Below are 19,505 nucleotides of genomic sequence, written 5' to 3'. Positions count from 1 at the left end.
AGCCCCCTGCCAGACGGAGCGTGTGACGCACACCGCATCGATCCCTCCTTCAAACTCACCAACGAATACCGCCGTTTAACCGGTTCCGCTGCGGTGACGAATTTCCCGCGATGTGTGACCGGCGGCACGCTGGTATTGCAGTGTTTTATCATGATGCCACAGGTGTTTCAGCGACAGTCCTGTATTTTTGAGTGAAATGTTGTGATGTTTTACCGCATCTCTGTGACAGGATGGGCTTGTTGCTGCGTATTTCGTATATTGCTGAACTTTTCAAATATTTACATTTTTATTACAGAGTAATATTTGGAGTTCCAATGAATATCAAGGGTGTTCTCCTCTGTGATGATGGACGAATAATGTGTGTGTGTGTGTATGTTCATATGACATATTTTCGGTGATGCACAACCCAGCAGCGTGTTCATCTGAATCACTTTCACCATTGCTTTCAAGCCCAGCGGTGAGACGTTATGGTGTTGGCCGGCGGAGCACCTGGTCGCAAAGCAGCCATAGTGAAGCTTGAAGGAAGTCGAGATGGCCGACGCAGCCGTTGTATTTGCATCAGGATTGGCCTTGTCTACCAAATAGCTGGCTGGAAGTGGCCGCATGCCTGCTAGATGATATGTTGCGGCTCTCTCTGGGCACCATGCAGACATTGATACATTTGAGGTTAAATCATCAGTTGTATATTGTCTTGTGTATTGAATTTACGCATGGCATCAACTGATGCATCATACCCTGTTGCGGGAACAAGGTCGAGGTGGTGAATGCATCAGTCTGCACACACTAACGCTCTGCGGCACCACAAAGAGGAGCAAAATTCTCGTAAATCATAATATTATTCTCGTGAACTTTTTTCCCAGAGCGCTGGAAAGCATCCTGTGTCAGGCAACGGTAATGCAAATGATTCATATGTCAAGTGAATGGCACGCCAGTTTGTTGGAAACGACGGTGGTGCGTGCAACACATGTCTGGCGGCCATGTTTTGTAGGGATTCAAACTGCAGCTGCGGATTTCATGATACACAATTCCTGCATAATGTTAACCAAACACTACAACTAATTATTAATTAATTGTCATGATTATTGATTGTATTTTTTCTTGAATTTTATATGAGTGAGGTTATATTTTTCAAAGTCCTTTCTCCTCTTAAATACAAACATGTAAATTGTAAAAAAAATAAAAAAATAAAAAAATTGGTCACGTGTTTAGCTTTCACACAACGTATTCCTGTCTTTTGTTGGTTACAGGAGGATTCACAATTGCCAATTTTGACTGAAATTTTAAGCATAGAGTTTCCGACTTATCGCTTTTAGTCGAAAAGTGTCACACGTAGAGCCTGGAAAGTATCGACTAGTTAGCGCCTTGGCGGGAAGTGAATGTAAACAAGCAGCTATCCGCCAAGATGTCTTCCTCCAGTGACGATGTTGAAGCGGTGGTTGCTCTTCTTTCGACCAATCGACCAATATGTTGGTCTTGTTTTGCGACTACTTTCTCTAATCGCTAGGCACCGATTTTAAGTCGGAAATTGTACCTACGTAAAATTTCAGTCGACAAATTGGCACGTGTGAACCCGCCTTAAGTAAACTTTCCCTACTGCCACAGATAAACGGCAAGCAGAGCGGTCGCTCAGGAAGGTTATGTATGACGTGTCGTGGCATACTAACAACAAATAGGTACCAGAGGAAGCTTTACACTAGCGTAAGTCATGTTGCCACCAATATAGATGCTTTCCTTAAAAGAGACCGCATTAATCTGTGTGTGTGTGTGTGTGTGTGTGTGTGTGTGTGTGTGTGTGTGTGTGTGTGTGTGTGTGTGTGTGTGTGTGTGTGTGTGCGTGTTTGTGCGTGAGTGCATGTGTGTGTGTGTGTGTGTGTGTGTGTGTGTGTGTGTGTGTGTGTGTGTGTGTGTGTGTGTGTGTGTGTGTGTGTGTGTGTGTATGTTAAATGTTTTTTTTTTTCTAATCGCAATGATGGTGTTTTGCTTGTTTTGCTTATTTTGTCTAACTGAGTCTATATTGTCTATTAGTTTCGGTCATAAGTGCATTCAAACACGTTTCATATCTATTGTCGGTGCAGGAAGTGGAAGCCAGTACTGCTTAGTGTTGACGGTGAACCTATAGAAATAATCTGGTTGGAGATATACTTTATAATATTATGTTGAGCGAGGGTATGCATCATTGTGTCTGAACTTGAGGATCTCTGCTTGTCTTGGCGCACTGTGAGGCACCCATCTCTGATGGCTCTACATCGACCGTGACATTACTTTCAGCCACTGTGGAGGATCAGGAAACCATAACCATTACTCTGCGTCGTGTAATGGGGTATTGGACACTAAAGAAGTCAGCCACAATATATGTACAGCGAGCAAACATAGGTGGCCAGGGAAAGCTCGTGGCCCCCTCGTCCCTGGGCAAGCACGCGAGGAGAGAACAGGGAGTGAAGTGGGGCGGAGGGGGAAATGAGGGGGAGACTTGGGTTTTATTGGCAAGTTCCGGGATAACAAGTGGAAACACCGGATGAATGCAGGATGAAGGATATAATACTCATCTATCTAGGAGAAAAATCAAGTCAGAGGACCAACATTGGCAATATCTGATCTTGAATGAAACGATAGATGTTTTATAAATACTATCGTCTCTGATATTTATTTGGATAATGACATGTCCTCGAGGAATTTTCTATTTCTTTCTCTAAATTTCTATTTATTTGTTTGCTTAATATTCCATCTTGATTTGACAAACTGTAAAACCCTGCCTGCTTCTGTACTTCCTCCTTGCTAAGACTCGAGCTCTTTGAAGTGTCAGGTTTCAAGACACTTTGTCCTCTAAATTTAGGTAACGTTTTTTTACCTGTTTTTGGGAGCAGTACTCCTGTGGGTCTTTTCTCATTTCTTTGTTGCATTACTTCCGTTGTGCTGGTTCTCATCATTAAATTTCATCTATATTCATTTCAGACTTTTTTTTTTAGTTCACTTACTTTCATATATCTTAATCGGTCCAGTAGCTTCCTCTTTCTCCCACCTCTCTTTCTCTTTCTCCTTGCTTACTATACGACAATACAGTATTCTCTCAAAACTGATTAAAAACCGCGATGTAGGAAAACGAGACATTATGTTTTGACTGTTATAAAGGCATCTTGAAGAAAAGACATTTCTTCCTAAGCTCTGCGCAAATTATTTGAAGCCATGTAATGTTTTTTTTAATCTTGTTTTTATCGAAGTTCATTTGACAGTAGAAACTGAAATTTGCACACAAAATACGAGTTTGATGTTTTCTTACTGTAATTACAATAGTAATTGTAATGATTGACTCTATTAACGAAGCTCTGGAATCAAACTGTCTTAAATTTTAGTTTAGCGCAACGAGAACTATAATACTTATTTCAGGAGAATCTTTATATCTGAAGACAAAAATAGTTGCGATAATGGTAGTTGGTTGGTGGTGGTGGTGGTGGTGAAGGTGGTAGAATCTACAATAAACTTTTGTAAAACGGTGTTTAGAGTCTTTGTGGCACTTAAAAAGATAAATTAGTTAAGAAAATTTAAAAGAAATAGATAAGTAATAATAACTGTATTAATAACAATTGTTTGAACACAGTGTGAGTACTTAAACGAACCTTCCACTCCTCCTCATCACCACCACCACCACCACACCTTGCTGTGTGGAACTCGTTTTCCCATAACACTAGCTAACAGAGGTTATTTACGGAGTTCTTGAAGCCATTCCTCAATAGTCATCAATACCCAAGCTCGGATGGGCGACAGAGATCCTGGGACCTCCGCAATGCATCAGCCGCCACGGTAGACTGGCCTGAAGAGTGCTCGTGCAAAGCGAAACGAAATTCATTTTGGGAGACTCCACCTCACGGACCGATGCATAGACCCCGTGACATCAAACTACAACAGGGAAATTGAGGGTCTGGTGGTAAGTCATGCAGCACAAATTGCCTCACTCGTCCAAAAGACTTTCTAATTTTAACAGTTTAATCATCCTTACGCATATTTGTCCTCCTTTCTTCATGCCAGTTTTCAGTGTGGAATTATCGTCATATTGTTTGTCTGTCTTATATTTATGTGTTGACGCAACGTAAATGTAGCTGGCTTGTCTGAACAGAGATGAAACTCAGGTGATAAGAAAAGCGAAGAAACAAGACATACGAGCACAGTGTTTATCGTTGGGCCGGGACAAACATGTGTAATAAAACTTCTCCCACTTGGACCTTCAGCGTCCGTGGTAGAGAAGAGCAACTATCATACTATTGTGAAAGCGAAGATATATAAAGATAATGATAATGATAAAAAAAAAGTCTTACAAAACGACCATTTCGGAAATTGTGAGTCGTGATACTGAATATGAAGCAGAAAAATAGGTTCGTGATGTTAACAAGATGATTTTAACTATGATAATAATGTATGTATACCAAAAGGTAGTGCAATAATGGCTTTTTCCGATGTCAATGCACTATTTCCGTCCTACAAGAAAAGAATATAATTGATCTTTCTTTCCTTCCATCTTTCCTTATATCAGGTTCTGTCATTCCTCCTCACTCACTCTTCCCTTATACTCTCCCTCACCCTCTTGCTCCATTTCACCCATCTCATTTTTTTTTTTTTCACTCTCCTTCCTTCGTACCGGCCTTTTTTTTTCTCTCTCTCTCTATTTTTCTCTCCCTGGTATTCTTTTTCATCTTATTAATCATCATCTTCACCATGACCATCATCATTATTATTTTCCTTTTCCTATTCCTCCTCCTCCTCTTCCTTCTTCTCATCTTCTTCCTCCTTTTCCTCTTGGCCTAACTCTCCTTCTCCAGCTGTCTTACCTCCGTTATCTGGGAAACTTCTCTCGGATCACTAATGATGGCAAACTTTAATTTCACGACTAATTTATCTTCCGTAAGACCTTCTATTTTTCCCTTAGTAAAGATAATATAATTAACTTGATGGATATCACGGCAATTTAACTTCGTGCTATTTTTCTTCTTCTCGGACGAAGCCTTAACAAGAGGAAACTCGATCACGTCATCAGCCGAGAATATTTACCGCGGTGGGTTGAGAATCGAGAAAGCCAGCTACTACTGATATAGTAGTTAACCTGTTGCCAGTGTTCATGAAATGTTTCTTCATCCTCAAGTGTGTCACGTTTGTGGCTTATGTTGTGAGGTTTTCTGATAAATGAGAGACATTTGACTTGCAAAAGAGAATATTGCTATAATCATGTAATTTCTTGGTCATAACATCCGTGAGGCTTGAAAAGATTGACATACCATTGAGATATATATTATGTAAGATACATTCACGTGCTTAGAACTAAAAGAAATAGTCCTACCTCTTTATAGGAGGATGTAGTAGACACCTACCGAAAAGATCATTTACTCCAAGCGAGGTCGAATAGCGCAGGTTCTGGACCAGTTCTGGCCTGCCCAGTTCAGGTCTGGGTCAGTTCAGATGGGTGCTGTGAACTCATCATTAAAGCTAGTTGTGAACTCGCCGAACGTTTTCCTTTGTGTCTCACAACTTAAAACAGCAATCACAGCCTAAAGACAACTCTCCTCCTTCACACAAAACTACAAGCGCGCGCGCACAAGCACGCACACACACACACACACACACACACACACACACACACACACACACACACACACACACACACACACACACACACCACATTTAAATTCAAAAATTGCAATTCCAAATCCAGCCTCGAAATCCTCTTCTGGGTAAGGGACCATAAATGTCCCAAGGTCAGACTGCTCTCTCGGTATCGACCATAAATGTCTTGACAAGCCCCTCAACTGTTCATCATTAACTTTGCAATTTTCGCATTATTAAATTTTATTTTTAATCTGTAGAACACCACCTCTCCTCTACTAAACTACATTTTTTCCTCACTGAAGCACAGGTGTCAGAGGCAAATGACAATACCTCTTTTCTATTTCCTTCTACTTTCTCTATCCTCATTTTCGATCCAAAATTGGATGCTGCGTCTATATGCGCAACAATTTGACTTGCTCCCGTGCCCATGCTCTTGAACTTTCAGAGCTTTCCACCATCTAGCTTCGACTTAAAAGTTACTATCTAACTGAAATTTATCTGTGCTGTCTATCTTTCCCATTAACTCCTCTGTTCTGTTTACAAGAAATTATTTAACTATTTAACTTCTAAAGTGGAACACATTCTGCCTCTTTACACTTTTGTAAAGATCTCCATCCTTGGAGATTTCAATGTTCACCACCAGCTTTGACTTTCCTCTCCCATCACTGAACATCTTGGTGAACTAGCTTTCAACTTTGCTATCTTACATGAGCTAGAGCAACTGGTAAAACACCCTACTCGTATGCCTGATCATCTTGGAGATACGCCCAACATTCTAGATCTTTTTCTCACCTCTAATCTTTCTGCTTATGCTGTTACCCTCTCTTCTCCGCTGGGCTCCTCTAATCACAATCTCATATCTGTATCTTGTCCTATTTCTCCAATCCCTCCTCAGGATCCATCAATCTCTGTGTGCTGAACGCATGAAAGAGGTGATACTGTCTGGCATGGATGCGTACATTCTTTATTCTTTTTCTCGACCTAAACCTTCCGAATCTTGGTTTAAAACAGCTTGTTCTCGTGCTATAAATGATAGAAAGGTTGCCCACAAAAGGTACTTGAACCTTCCATCACCTGAATCTCATGCACTTTATATTTCTGCCCGGAATCATGTCAGGTCTGTTCTTCAACTTGCAAAACATTCTCTTATTAAAAGAAAATCCTAGAATCTGTCAAACTCCAACTCCCCTCGAGATTTCTGGCATCTGGACAAAAACATCTCCAATAACTTTACTTCTTCATCTTTCATATCATCCTAATGCCACCATTGCCACCTCTTCTTTCTCTAAAGCTGAACTCTTCCCTCAAACCATTGCTAATAACTCTACCTTGGATGATTCTAGGTTTGTCCCTCCCTCTCCTCCTCCAACAGACTATTTCATTCCATCAATTAAAATTCTTGGTAATGATGTTTTCCATGCCCTCCCCGGCCTAAACTCTCGGAAGGCTTCTCCACTTGATAGGGTCCCCTACGGTTCTCAAAAACTGTACCTCCGTGCTTGCACCTTACCTGGCTAAACTATTCTAACTCTGTCTATCGACCTCTACCTTTCCTTCTTGCTGGAAGTTTGCCTACATTCAACCTGTTCTTAAAAAGGGTGACCGTTCTAATTCCTCAGACTACCCCCTATTGCCTTAATTTCTTGCTAATATAAAGTTGTTGTTTTTTTTAACATATCCTGAATAGGAAGATTCTTAAACATCTGTAACTTCACAATCTCTCTGATCGCCAGTATAACTTCCGTCAGGGCCGCTCTACTGGTGATCTGGCTTTCCTTACTGACTCTTGGTCATTATCTTTTAGATATTTCGGTGAAACTTTTGCTGTCACGTTAGACATATCACAAGCTTTTGGTAGAGTCTGGCACAAAACTTTGTTCTAGAAACTACCCTCTTATGGCTTATATCCTTTATTCTGAGAGAGAGAGAGAGAGAGAGAGAGAGAGAGAGAGAGAGAGAGAGAGAGAGAGAGAGAGAGAGAGAGAGAGAGAGAGAGAGAGAGAGAGAGAGAGAGAGAGAGAGAGAGAGAGAGAGAGAGAGAGAGAGAGAGAGAGAGAGAGAGAGAGAGAGAGAGAGAGAGAGAGAGAGAGAGAGAGAGAGAGAGAGAGAGAGAGAGAGAGAGAGAGAGAGAGAGAGAGAGAGAGAGAGAGAGAGAGAGAGAGAGAGAGAGAGAGAGAGAGAGAGAGAGAGAGAGAGAGAGAGAGAGAGAGAGAGAGAGAGAGAGAGAGAGAGAGAGAGAGAGAGAGAGAGAGAGAGAGAGAGAGAGAGAGAGAGAGAGAGAGAGAGAGAGAGAGAGAGAGAGAGAGAGAGAGAGAGAGAGAGAGAGAGAGAGAGAGAGAGAGAGAGAGAGAGAGAGAGAGAGAGAGAGAGAGAGAGAGAGAGAGAGAGAGAGAGAGAGAGAAGGTTCTCATTGACACTAAGCTCTAATCCCATAATTTGCCCAGCACAAGGTTTGGCAGGGCCGCAGGCCGGGAAATCCCCGAAAACGCCAATCGCCTAACCGATCTTCATAAAATGGTCAGACTATAGTCCCCTCAATTTTTTCCATGCCTCTTAGGTGTCCCTTGCCCCTCTTTCCTTACCTTTTCTTCTATATTTGCCTATTTACCCTCATGCCTCGTTTGTTTTTTCTCCCATTTAATTTTCTTTTATTCTATCCTGGGTCCTCTTTTTCTGCTGGGGAAGGGGATTACTGTAGTGAACTGCACTACTACTACTACTACTATTACTACTATTACTACTACTACTACTACTACTACTACTACTACTACTACTACTACTATTGTAGTGACTGGTCGGGAGAGCTTAGCATGGTCATTCCGCTTACTGGGTGAGGTCACGGCCCTGAACTGGACTCCGGCCACCACGTGGGTCAGTCAGCACAGAACTACTATATGGAACACACATTCGCCTTCACAACAGCTCGTCCCGCCACCGTTACCCACCGTCTACTTATAATAAACAGCAGACTACAAACGACTCTGGTTTACTTCTCCATCCGTGTCCTGGCTAATGAGTGAACGTTACAGGGCCTTTTTGAATTTTTTTGTTGCCCTTGGCCAATTTTTCCCTCTTACATAAAAATATATAGGTAAGTAAGTAAATAAATAAAAGATGGGAAAACATTGCTTTTGCTGCAGGTCAAAATAGCTGCGAAAATAACGTAGGAGACCGTAGACCACCATACAGGTAACAGTATGAGATGGTATAGACAAAGATAATAAAGTAATAAGTCAGCAATTTCACTCTGCCAAACGGTCTTCTTTCAGCATATAAATAGCCTCAGTGACAAAGCAATTGATCACGCCTTACGGTGTCGCTACTGTGAATACTCGTAAATAGCATATAGGAAAAATTTTGTTTGGTTGAACAGGTTGCTCTTAGTGCAATTTTCCATTCTTTTCTATGCTCTTCTTATGTATCTGGTCTTTAGCTGGAGAATTATGCTTGCAAGCATATATTGTGCTCTTGGGACTTCCTGTTTGGATGAAGATCATATAAAAACCTGTTTTTCAACGTTGAGGGCACTAACCAAGTAAAATAATGCAAGCCTGTTAAGTAGGTGGCGACAACACTGATGTCGACTGTAATAGCAGTTATGAAGGACTTATTCTTAGTTATTATTAATTCATTAAGTTAAAAGCATTATTGAGTGATTTCTTGACATTTATGTACGTACAGTAATGCATATAATGTATCAATAAAAGCAAGGCACATGGGAAAACTTGCTACCATACACTGTACCTGCTGATGGCCTTGCGCTGACTATTTCATTGGCTTTCTAAATTGTGATGAATGATATTTATTAACCCGAGCACAGAGCTGGCGTCACATCCGATTCCCACACAAATTTACTCGAGTTTCATCAGGCACACAGTCATACACCAACCAGAACGAAGGACGAATAAATGGATGAGCTCTGAGCCAGTTGTTGTTCTTTTCAGGGACTGGCACCTTCAATGGGTTTCTTCCTCTTTTGCTTTTTCTACTTGGCCATAGGCCCTCTTACATTTTATATCGATGGTCATTAATAGTATGGATGATTTTTTTAAGCTCTAAGTGGATATTGATCATTATTATCAAAAGTCATTGAAGAAAATTGGTCCTGGTTATCATCTAAATAATGATGTGAAAGAACACCTTTTGTCCTTCCTGTCTTCCTTGCTGAGGCCAGTGGTGATCAACGAAGAAATTGTTTTACTGCTAAAAAGTAAATGAAAAAAAGGAACTGAGAAAGAGACAAAGAGAGGAGAGAAAAAAAATGAAGGAAGTGGAAAAGCAAACATTTCCAACAAAATATGGCTTGGGAAATTCATGACTCTCGGTGTCCTGAAAAGTGGCAGATGCCTGAAAAAAAAAAAAAAATAGATTTACAGTTTTTTTTTTCTTTTGTGTGTGGTGATTTATGGTTCAGTGCAGCTCTTAGAAGAAAATATACATTACAACTATAGTCAATCTTTGTGTTATTTACATTTATGGATTTTTCATTCTACAATAGAATTTGTTCTTATGAGCCTTGCTCATTTACCTCTAAAGCAAGTTTTGCACACATGTGAGTATTTGCTTTACTTATTTTCCCCGGGTGGTGTCTTTTTCCCGCCACTGACCATCCTCTACCCCCACCCAAAAATACTGCCGTCACAGGAGCTTTACAGCGCTCGTACAAACGGAGCCTCCTGCCCTAACGAGCGGGTCGATGTTGAGCTGCAGTTATGAGACTCACAAACTTCTACAGATGACATCGTCCCCAGAGTTAAGAGGTGACAGAGAGGCAAAGTTTAATGGTGTGGACTCCTGCCATTCACTGACACGTTACCGGCTGGTAATGGCTTAGTTAACCTGGCCTAAGACAGTGGCGTGGCAGTCTAACCGACACACAGCACGCAATATTCCATCACATTCGCCCCCTCCGCTACAGTCATGTCTTGATTTTCACATATATTTAATATGAGTAGATTTACTTTTTCTTTTGGAAGTAATTCTTAGCGAAACACCTATGATACATTACACTGTTATTTTCTGCCCCAAGCGAAGATTTGTAGAACAATGATTAAAAAGAGAAAAGAAAACAATAAATAGAAAGTTGGAATATAGGAGGGTGAGATACTGGAGAAAGAAGAGAGTGTAAGGTGACACTATAAAGCATCACACAGATGCAGCCTGCGGTGTAACCGATTGCATGAAACAAACAATTTATAAAAAATGTAATGAAAAAAGGAGAGGAAGAATGCGACCTGAGCGGGAGGTATAGAAAATATTATAAAGACAATATGTAAACGCATTGTCACGCTTGACAAAATGCTCTCAACCTAAGCGCTAACTGGCGAAGTTCAAATGAGCCACACAGAAAATAGAATAAAACGAAATGTTGCTCCCCAAAAAATATAAGAATCTTCAATGTATTTTATTTGGCACTATAAAGCTCAATTGTTAAGGAATATTAATACTGCTACCACTACTACTACTATAATTACTACTACTACTTCTACTACTACTACTACTACTACTACTACTACTACTACTAATGATAATAATGATAATAATGATAATAATAATAATACTGCCGTCACAGATTTGTAGAACTACTACTACTCTTACTAATGCTGCTGCTGATGCTGTTGTTACTAATAATAATACTGCTACTAATATGCTACAACTACTACTACTAATAATAATAATAATAATAATAATACTGATACTACTACCACTACTACTACAATATATAAGAAATAACCTAAATGATAATAATACTTCAGGTACAATGTTTCGACCTTCACCCACAACCTGGGAATCAGTAAGCCCTTTACATCCCTCAGAGTCATCACTTCGTTTCTGTTTAAAATATTGATACCTGATTTTTGGACCACAACAGAGAGGAAGAGGAAGAGGAGGTGAAATGGGGGAAGGGGTTCTGCTGCTACGACCACTTGTCCAGTTGTCAAAAAAATAAATAAATAAATAAAATAAAAAAGAATATCAAATGGGAATATACTGTTTGAGTGTTTGTAATTATTGCACACTAAATAACATCCATGTAAATACGCACACAAATCTATCTCTTGTTCCTGTACCATCGCTGTTCAGAGGAAAAAAAAATAAAATGAAAAAGAATATCAAATGGGAATATACTGTTTGAGTGTTTGTAATTATTGCGCACTAAATAACATCCAAGTAAATACGCACACAAATCTATCTCTTGTTTCTGTACCATCACAGTTCAGAGGAAAGGGTTGGCTGGACACAAAACGCGGCATTATTTTATTCATCTTATCTTTTTTAGAATCTTTCAGTTAAATGTATTACCTAAGTCATTTAACATTTGGATTTGTCTCCTAGAATAATTTGTTCAATCAATCAATCAATCTCTCTCTCTCTCTCTCTCTCTCTCTCTCTCTCTCTCTCTCTCTCTCTATCTATCTATCTATCTATCTATCTATCTATCTATCTATCTATCTATCTATCTATTTTTCTATCTATCTATCTCCTGGCGTACAAGACCACCCAAGTGACCATCACTGACAAGCGCTAGTGGATAAGGTGGTGAGCGTGGGATCAGGCAGACGTCCAGGCGTAGGTTTGAATCCCACCACGTACAGCCTTAAACACTTTGCCATTTGTCGAGTGGTTTAAAGTTACCTACATGTCACCATGATACCAAGATTCTAGGTGGTTACACCCAAGATGAGCTTCGAGGGTGATATGGGCCCTAATATGTGTATATGTGTACCACTAAAAATGAAATTGTCTGCGCCACTAATGGGCGGAAGCTGAACAGAGCTTCCCATACACTTTTCAAATGTGCCTACGTAAAAAAAAAAAAAAAAAAATTGATGTGTTTATGCCACGTGGCGCGGTGGGGAGTGCAAACCAACCTTTGATTATTGACTCCTTTTCAGTAGTTTTCGCTGTCAATCATTACACGTGCGACCTACCACGGGAATTGAGGTGTTTGTAGCCTATTAGTTCATTACTTCATTACTCAAGCAATCCATTCTAAAATAAAACCAAAATATAATATTGCTATGTAAACCAAATTTGATATATTGATCATTATTATTCTTTTCTTTTACGACAGAGTGTTTTGCTACGAATTCCCAAATGCATTGGTAAAATCAATCTTCTAAATAGTGTCCTCCAAATGGGAACTGCAGCCTTGCCTCCTGCACTGGGAGTCCTTCATTTTCGTTCATTCAGGTCGGTCCATTCCCTTGCCAGACTCCCTTTCACGCCCCTGCTCAATGGCTTCCTTTCCTCCTTTACTCTCACCTCGAGTTTGCTCCCTTTGTTCCCCCGTAAGACCTTCCACTACTTCCTCTCCGCCGCTCAGCCGCGCTTCCCTCACATACTTCAGTTTCAAATTATTGATAATGAAGTATATTAAACTATAAACATAACAATTCTCTCTCTCTCTCTCTCTCTCTCTCTCTCTCTCTCTCTCTCTCTCTCTCTCTCTCTCTCTCTCTCTCTCTCTCTCTCTCTCTCTCTCTCTCTCTCTCTCTCTCTCTCTCTCTCTCTCTCTCTCTCATATATTAAACTATAAGCATCTCTCTCTCTCTCTCTCTCTCTCTCTCTCTCTCTCTCTCTCTCTCTCTCTCTCTCTCTCTCTCTCTCAACATAATAGGGACATATGATACGGAGAACTTAAAAGGAGAGCATCCTGTTACGAAGAAACAATAGTTAACAATTTCAACTGAGGTATCTTGACTACCTATGAGAGTAGAGACCAGTGTCATCATTAGTCAATATCAAGCATCAGCATAACTTTCGATTTCGTTAAGAAATGGTTGATTATTGAATAGTGACCCACGTCCTTGCATGACATAAGGTTTTCGGCTATTTCTTATAATATTCCGAAAAGTTGCTTTGCAGCCACAAGACAGAACCATAAAATGAGCGTATATGTTGAGTGTTCATTAAGAAATAAAACTACGATTTCGAGACTTTGTGTTTTTCTATTGATTCTCACCGCGTACAATGCAGTGCCAAAAATTCAATCGTCAGTACTAACAATATACGCATGCTACACAACATGACCCGCGTGTCCTATTTTAGCATGCCCAACATATACGAGTATTGTATTATGGAGGTTCCATTACCAGCACGTCGTGACACCCTTCAGCACACTCTCCTTCCCCCAAGAAATGATAATCATCATCGGCAACACTAACAGCTTTAGCATTACCCAGATGGGGACAAGAGGCGTCAGGGAGATTCATTACCTTATTCGTATAATGGAGCTCTCCCTATACAGCGTGCCACGCGAATATTTGCACATCATTACAGCACACCCCACTTCTTTAGCTCTTCCTGCCACCACTGTTACCGTCTTCTATTACATATTACTACTGCTACTACTATTATTACTACTACTACTATTACTACTACTACGGTAATTATCTGTAATAAGTCCGTGCAACCCCACCCCTAAATAAGCTTCAGAGCATGTGGGGAATAGGGTTTTTTGGATGGAGGGCGAGAATTCAGTGAGGTATGGGGTGTGCTAAAAGTCTATGAGAATTTCATTTGATATTCCGACTCTTTCTAACCCAGTGGTTCCCAACCTGTACCACTTCAGGTACCACTAGTGGTACGCGAAGACTTTCCAAGTAGTATATGAGCACTTTCTGGATCATATGCGATTTTTAGCTGAATTTCATTAATTTCTCAGAAAAAAAATTGCCTTACACAAGATGTTCTAGCATTGATCAGGTGTTGGAAAAGAAACAGTTGCATCCGTCGCATTAAATTTAGTTGTGTTCCTTGTTGTTAGTCTATTCTTGTGTTCTATTTGTGAATAAGTTGATATTTGCTGTTCTCTCTGGCAATGTACATGGTTTCCTTAAAAGTAATTTTAACAAGTCATTGTTTGTTGAGTGTCTTATAAATAAGGATGCTACCTGCAGAGCTTTGATTGATCTTAAAGGTGCCTTTGACAGGGCCAATAAAGATGCAATTATAGAAGAACTCATCCTCTAAGGTGTCAACGGTGGATTATTAGGATTATTAGGATGGATTAGGGACTATTTGTATTACAGAACAGCATTAGTTTGGTTTCAAGTGAGTTTTTCTGGATCCAGATGGTACGCGGAGCTTGTACGGGACCTTCAAGGGGTACTCGCTCAGTAAAAGTTCTAGAACCACCGTTCTAACATAACCTATCCTGGCCGAAGTGTCCGCTCCCCTACAACCCCATTAGGACATAAGTAAAGCTAACCAAACATAAACCTAATCTAACTTAAAAGAACACCTCAAAATTACACCGTTATGATTATTGGGAGGGATGAAGAGATTCTCAGGGCAATGGAGATGTGTGCAATGTTGCGGTTTTGCTAATAAACATATGGAACCTCTTCCTTACGCCTGTATATCGCATCTTGAATATTGTTAGTGTTAAATATCCCATATAGTTTATTTTTACTACCGAACGCTGCCACCGTTCGCTTCACTTCCGCCCACTGAGTAGCTATATAAATATATGACAGTGAGTCTCTATTAGAACGCCTAGCCGGTCTCCAAAACAAGTGAAAAGAGTAACTAAAGTACTGTAGAAAGTCGTCATTGGTGGCCTCACGAGTCGGTGCAGTAGTCCAGAAAGCTCAAGATTGCGGTTGTAGATTGTGCTCAGTCTGCCTTGGAACTAATGTGTGACGCATGATGTTGGTTGGATAGTATCTTTGATTGCCAAGAGTGCCATCAAATGAGTGAAGTGAAATTCAAATTCATTACAGGAATGAATAAACGTGCCAATATATATATATATATATATATATATATATATATATATATATATATATATATATATATATATATATATATATATATATATATATATATATATATATATATATATATATATATATATATATATATATATATATATATATATATATATATATATATATATATATATATATATATATATATATATATATATATATATATATATATATATATATATATATATATATATATATATATATATATATATATATATATATATATATATATATATATATATATATATAATTGTAGCCCTGATATATGTCTAAGACCCTAGCTGCGAAAAGACCAACTGGTGATCTTTAAGGAAACGGAGAAGGATAAAATATGTTACAAATCCTACGATGCCCAAATATAATCAAATGAAAGTCATTCTATTGTATACTTTCGAGCTCGCTAAATTTAGAAAAAAGAAAACACAGGACATTCTTAGAAATATTACAATCATTTTAGAAAAGTGTCCCAAAAACAGTTTTACATCTGCTGTAAGGCCACACTATGGCTTACATGATATATATAAGTTTCGTTATTGTACGTCACACGAAGTCTCTACAAGTATAAGAGTACATCAAAATTAATATAGGAAGCATTAGTCACAATTCTGACGCGGATACAATGGCTTGGCAAAGGAGCTATTGTCTGTAGCATCTTATATGGCTTTCACGAGACCATCTGCGAAGTGAGAGCATCTCAGTGGACTTAATCTATGCATAAAAACGAAATAATGTGAAATCTCCTGATGCCGATTGTTTATTGAAATCGGCACAGACATTAATATGATATGTATAACATAATACATAGCCGAAAAAAAATTAGACAAACAGATTGGGTGTGTGTGTTCTGCATATTAACCACATGGTGTTCAACATAGGTACAGTCTTACGTATAAGTGCTTCATGCAATAATAAACAATCTGCAAAGCATAGAACCACTTACCATCTATTCCTCATCACGCTGAATCCTGTCCTCTCACATTGGTTTGGTCACATTAAATAGAATATTAATCCATTGACGTACTCACACATGATTTATCACTGATACAAACACTGTGGACTCAAATTTACGTAAAAGACGTGACGATTTACAGACCTACATGCACCTCACATCTAAGTAAGCGACCTCCGATAGTCTCTGCTGCTCGCTTGCCTGACGTACGATGACAGCGATATGTACCAAAAGTTGCTGTTGCTTCCTAAAAGCAAAACAATATTCTCTAACTAAGGTCTTTGTCCAATATAAATATTACGGAGGAGATATACGAGTATATGATTATTGGGAGTAAATATGCTGATATAGATTATAGAGTTACTGGTGTTATATTGTACTGCTTCAAAAGAACTAACAAGTGAATCTCCTTCATTTGTGATAAATCATGCTTTGAGACTGCTTTTAAATTTTCTGAATACGAACAAAAGTTTTTTTATCTAATTTTGTAAGTTAGTGGCGGCAAGATACATATAGAAATAAACCATATGGTATGGCCCTTCATGGTGCAGTAACTATACCACTTGGCTACGAGACTAATGATCAGGGTTCGAATCTGTGATGGATCAGTCAGCAAACTCTCTATTCTGTTCTAATTCCTTACTTCGGATTTCTTGATAATTGGATACTTCAGAAAACCTTGTAAGGAGAACTGTAAGAATCAAAATAGTTCAGTGTCTCTGAGTCCTAGTTTAGGTGGGTAGAGATAGATGGAAATGAGCGCGAGGCAGCATGTCACCACCGTCGTCTTCACACACACGCGTACACACACACACTCATTTCTTATTACGTGTTTAAGCATTAACCATTAACTCACGCTTAATGTTCACTTCTATCGCAGTACTAGAATTATGAGAGGTGTAGGCAATTTGTTACTGAAAAAAAAGCCCTTTGAAGGACATCTTTTAATCGGTGAAGGTATTGCTACGATATTTCTTCCTTAGCCACAGATAATGTATGGGTCTAGTGTTCATTTATTTACTTTTTTTTCTTTCATTTCGTTCTATTTTCATTTAAGCACATAATGCCTACAAACATATTCTAAAGTTGATTCTTACGCAGTTTATCATGTCCTTGATAAAATCATGGTCTGATGAAAATGTAATAATGTTACACCATCGATGTCATCGCCAATCCGCTGCAGAATAAGATATATCACAATATCTACAGCAAATATTCTCGTGGAATTATCGTTTCAGATGTTATTGTGACAAGGATGACTCAAGAGATCAAAAGTAGCTTGACTTAGAAGAACTACCTCATACGTAATTATTTCATTACACCCTGATTTAAAACCAGTCATAGTCACACAAGGAATATTTTTTTTTACATACTACCATTTCCTGAGATCCTCTGACACTAGAAACAGGAATCTAAAACTTATTTGCGTCTTATCACTGGTGGATTGACATAGTCAGCCAAGGTATATGAAGAAAAGTGAGCAGGTTATTTATTTTTTTTATTTTATTTCTAAATCACATTTGGATAAAATATTGAAAACTCACCGTCTCTTCGCCCCGCTATCCGCCTGCAAAGCAATGATACAAAACTAGATGTTTCTTTCATATAATGTGATACATCTATCTGAGATACTGTACTTATGGAAAAAGAGAGAGAGAGAGAGAGAGAGAGAGAGAGAGAGAGAAACGGAAACCGATTTTCATCAGTACGAAACATATAAGTATTTTTAACATATATGCTTAAAAAGACAAGAATATAACTGTCATCTGCACTCATCGACCTTTTTTTCCTACACACGACCATCCGGTAAGAGTTAAAAGGCCATGACAAGGACTTACTCGTTCTTAAAACATATTTCATGAAAAAAATATATATAAGTAAGATTTAAAAAATGAATAAATCTATAAATGGAAAAATAAAGGAATATGTGAAGATGAATAAACAATTAGGTAAAGGGATAAATAGATAAGTAAATGAAAATTGCTATCCCTAAGTTTTTCATGGATTCAGTGTGGACTCATTTGTCCACACTGTTGAAAAGAACACTACAGGATATAACAGACAGAATTGGCTTCAATCTTGACAATATGAAGAATTGTTTTTATATCAAAGTATTAATCTATAGTTTTGTAGGAATTTTTTTTTTATTTATTATTGATAGAACCACTTTTTTTTCTAGAAAAATATATTTGACATATTTAGCCCTGTTAAGAGGACATAATTAGTCTCAACCCCATGAAAGGCTACGGCCAAGCTCTCAGTAACGAGGGGAAAACACTGCACTCGAATTGCCCACAAATAAATTTCCCAAGTTTGTATTAGTCTTACAGACCTTTCGATCCACGAGCAACTTCATAATCTAGTGTCCCATAAGCCGGATAAGATCTGGGGGCTATGGGTACGGCTGGGATCTCTTGCGCCAGGCATGGTTTGTTGAGGTTGACGTGTGGAAGATGAGGGCAACATGGACGTCATCGTCTGACCCGCCACTCCAGTCATCCCCAAGCTGCCCATATTCCGGATATCTCCAATGCCAATGACAGAGACACCACCGCCCACTCCAGCGACGGTCAAACTGTGCTGACCAACGGCGGTGATGTCACTTAGGTGTGCAGAAGAAAGCATGGTTGTCCCGACGCTTGTCGCAACGCGGCTCAGGTCACAGGCACCACTGAAACTGCCAGTCCGAGACGTATATCTCAGGGTTCCCCGGCAAGCATTGCCTCCCTGGGAGGTCCCCATGCAAATACTGGAGGTAGAACCCAGCGAAGTGTTGATGGAATGTAATCCTGAGGGTGTAGGGATTGCAGGTGGAAAATCAATGTTTACTCACTATTAGTTATTTTTTCTAGAAGAATACAAAGTACACTGTGTATCATTAAAAACTAACTATGAAACACATGCCCAACCTTACTAACCTCGTAATCGACTACGCGTGACAGGACTACGACCCGACCACTGCTGGTCTGATCTAGGCAGGGTTGCACTGCTTCCCGGCGACCAGTGTGCTGCTTCTCCCTGTGGTAACAAAAAATCTTTGCTTTTAACGTACATATAACACCCCAGTAGAATACACAGCGCATAGTCAACCCTTCTGATGTTTTGTTTTATCTCATTACTTAACGATATGGTGTCACTGTATCGATGGTGATAACAATTTAAAAATATCCATACAACCACGCTTTTCT

The 19,505-nt window shown here is 39.2% G+C and overlaps 1 protein-coding gene across 2 annotated transcripts in view; it reads right to left on the bottom strand.

Annotated features, from left to right (window-relative positions):
- Positions 1-17,866: 17,866 nt before the first annotated feature.
- The window catches only part of LOC123504520, a 27,642-nt gene continuing 26,003 nt past the window's right edge, over positions 17,867-19,505 (bottom strand). The window contains exons 14-15 of one of the 2 annotated variants that reach the window (XR_006674853.1): positions 19,236-19,335; positions 17,867-19,106 (exon numbers count right to left, since the gene is read on the bottom strand). The gene's annotated coding sequence lies outside the window, so the exon portion shown is untranslated. The other variant, XM_045255104.1, reaches the window with a different exon arrangement.

The sequence above is a fragment of the Portunus trituberculatus genome, chromosome 16, assembly GCF_017591435.1.
Source record: "Portunus trituberculatus isolate SZX2019 chromosome 16, ASM1759143v1, whole genome shotgun sequence".
NCBI lineage: Eukaryota > Metazoa > Arthropoda > Malacostraca > Decapoda > Portunidae > Portunus > Portunus trituberculatus.
Note: the sequence above shows the minus strand (reverse complement) of the source record. Positions and strands in the feature narration are given on the sequence as shown.